Source organism: Peromyscus eremicus, chromosome 1 (assembly GCF_949786415.1).
Source record: "Peromyscus eremicus chromosome 1, PerEre_H2_v1, whole genome shotgun sequence".
Classification (NCBI taxonomy): domain Eukaryota; kingdom Metazoa; phylum Chordata; class Mammalia; order Rodentia; family Cricetidae; genus Peromyscus; species Peromyscus eremicus.
Genome location: NC_081416.1, coordinates 176853702 through 176857312, shown reverse-complemented (window position 1 = coordinate 176857312; position 3611 = coordinate 176853702).

Genomic DNA, 3611 nt, shown 5'->3' with positions numbered 1-3611 from the left:
GGTGAGCTTGGTTCAGCAGTGGTGAGGAATTAATGGTGATCCTCTCCCTGTCTTTTACAAATAAAAGGAATGTTAAGAGTCCCAATAGCCTTACCACTGCCATGGTGTCTCTCTATCACTGTACTCTTTTGCTCATTTCACTGTCACGATTAAGGGACCAATGTATTTTGTAGGTCACCATATCAATCTCTGTTCCATAAAGGCCAATAACCGTAATACACCCAAAAGAAGTTATGTAAGAGGTAACACCTTCACACCTCATTTGCCCTGGTTCCCAGCAGATAAGAACCAGTCCATGTAGTCCCCAAGCTAAGAGTAGGGCTCCTGTACTTAAGAGTCTGTTCAGGTCAGCAGGCCAAACTTGGACACAGAATCCAGAACACAATCCCTAAGACAAAGAATAGGACTAGCTCCAATGAGGTCGTAGAATGGTCATAAGAGTTTCTGAGCAAAGGTAGGTGGTGAGAAGCCACTATCCACGGTCGGGGGTCCAAGTGCACATCACATGCCTCCTCATTTTTCTGCTTTCCCTGTTCAGCCAGTAAGCCAGGTGACCTGGAAAGAACTTCATGAAGGACATCGCTCGGTCCTCCAATTCCCAGTGTTTGTTCTTTTTTTTTTTTTTTATTTTGCAATACAATTCAGTTCTACATATCAGTCACAGATTCCCTTGTTCTCCCCCCTCCCGCCCCCCTCACCTTCCCCCCAGCCCTCCCTCCATTCCAATCTCCTCCAGGGCAAAGCCTTCCCCACAGATTGAGATCAACCTGGTGGACTCAGTCCAGTTAGGTCCAGTCCCCTCCTCCCATGCCGAGCCAAGGGACCCTGCATAGGCCCCAGGTTTCAAACAGCCAACTCATGCAATGAGCACAAGACCCGGTCCCACTGCCTGGATGCCTCCCAAACAGATCAGGCCAATCAACTGTCTCACCCACTCAGAGGGCCTGATCCAGTTGGTGACCCCTCAGCCATTGGTTCATATTTCATGTGTTTCCATTTGTTTGGCTATTTGTCTCTGTGCTTTATCCGACCTTGGTCTCAACAATTCTCGCTCATATAAACCCTCCTCATTCTCGCTAATTGGACTCCCAGAGATCCACCTGGGGCCTAGTCATGGATCTCTGCATCCAGATCCCTCAGTAGTTGGATGAGGTTTCTAGCACGACAATTAGGGTGTTTGGCCATCCCATCACCAGAGTAGGTCAGTTCGGACTGTCTCTCGACCATTGCCAGCATTCTGTTGTGGGGGTATCTTTGTGGATTTCTGTGGGCCTCCCTAGCACTTTGTTTCTTCCTATTCTCATGTGGTCTTCATTTACCATGGTCTCCTATTCCTTGTTCTCCCTCTCTGTTGTTGATCCAGCTGGGATCTCCCACTCACCCAAGCTCTCTTTCCCTCGACCCTCGCCCTTCACTACCCCCACTCATGTCCAGGCTGTTCATGTAGATCTCATTCCATTTCTCTGTCGTTGGGCGATCCCTGTGTCTTTCTTGGGGTCCTGTTTTCCAGGTAGCCTGCCTGGTGATGTGAGTAGCAGTCCAGTCATCCTTGTTCCACATCTAGTATCCTCCTATGAGTGAGTACATACCATGTTTGTCTTTCTGAGTCTGGGATACCTCACTCAGGATGATTTTTTCTAGATCCATCCATTTGTCTGCAAACCTCATGATGTCATTGTTTTTCTCTGCTGAGTAGTATTCCATTGTGTATATGTACCACATTTTGTTTATCCATTCTTCAGTTGAAGGGCATCTAGGTTGTTTCCATGTTCTGGCTATTACAAACAACGCTGATATGAACATAGCTGAACAAGTGCTCTTGTGGTGTGGTTGAGCATTCCTTGGGTATATGCCCAAGAGTGGTATAGCTGGATCTTGGGGGAGATGGATTCCCAATTTTCTAAGAAATCGCCATATTGATTTCCAAAGTGGTTGTACAAGCTTGCATTCCCACCAGCAGTGGAGGAGAGTTCCCCTAGCTCCACATCCTCTCCAGCATAAGGTGTCTTCAGTGTTTTTGATCTTAGCCATTCTGACAGGCGTAAGGTGGTATCTCAGAGTTGTTTTGATTTGCATTTCCCTGATGATTAGGGATGTTGAGCAATTCTGTAAATGTCTTTCAGCCATTTGAGTTTCCTCTGTTGAGAATTCTCTCTTTAGTTCTATAGCCCATTTCTTAATTGGACTGTTGGGTATTTTGATGTCTAATTTCTTGAGTTCCTTATATATTCTGGATATCAGTCCTCTGTCAGATGTGGGATTGGTGAAGATCTTTTCCCATTCTGTAGGCTGTCGCTTTGCTTTGTTGACCGTATCCTTTGCCCTACAAAAGCTTCTCAGTTTCAAGAGGTCCCATTGATTGATTGTTTCTCTCAGTGTCTGTGCTACTGGTGTTCTATTTAGAAAGTGGTCTCCTATGCCAATGTGTTCAAGACTACTTCCTACTTTCTCTTCTATTAGGTTCAGAGTAGCTGGATTTATGTTGAGGTCCTTGATCCACTTGGACTTAAGTTTTGTGCACGGTGATAGATATGGATCTATTTGCAGCCTTCTACATGTTGATATCCAGTTTTGCCAGCACCATTTGTTGAAGATGCTTTCTTTTTTCCATTGTGCACTTTTGGCTTCTTTGTCAAAAATTATTTGTTCATAGGTGTGCGGATTAATGTCAGGGTCTTCAATTCGATTCCATTGGTCCACATGTCGGTTTTTATGCCAGTACCAAGCTGTTTTTATTACTGTAGCTCTATAGTACAGCTTGAAGTCGGGGATCGTGATGCCTCTAGAGGTTGTGTTATTGTACAGGATTCTTTTGGCTATCCTGGGTTTTTTTGTTTTTCCATATGAAGTTGAGTATTATTCTTTCCAGGTCTGTGAAGAATTGTGTTGGTATTTTGATGGGGATTGCATTGAATCTGTAGATTGCTTTTGGTAAGATTGCCATTTTTACTATGTTAGTTCTGCCTATCCATGAGCATGGGAGATCTTTCCATTTTCTGACATCTTCTTCAATTTCTTTTTTCAGGGACTTAAAGTTCTTGTCATATAGGTCCTTCACTTGCTTGGTTAGTATTACCCCAAGGTATTTTATGTCATTTGTGGCTATAGTAAAGGGTGATGTATCTCTGATTTCCTTCTCCACTTTTTTGTCCATTGTATATAGGAGGGCTACTGATTTTTTGGAGTTGATCTTGTATCCTGCTATGTTGCTGAAGGTGTTTATAAGCTGTATCAGTTCCTTGGTGGAATCTTTGGGGTTGCTCAAGTATACTATCATGTCATCTGCAAATAGGGAAAGCTTGACTTCTTCCTTTCCAATTTGTATCCCCTTAATCTCCTTATGTTGTCTTATTGCTCTGGCTAGAACTTCAAGTACTATATTGAATAAGTATGGGGAGAGCGGACAGCCTTGCCTCGTTCCTGATTTTAGTAGAATTGCTTTGAGTTTCTCTCCATTTAATTTGATGTTGGCTGTTGGCTTGCTGTAAATTGCCTTTATTATGTTTAGGTATGTTCCCTGTATTCCTGATCGCTCCAAGACCTTTATCATGAAGGGGTGTTGGATTTTGTCAAATGCCTTTTCAGCATCTAGTGAGATGATCATGTGGTTT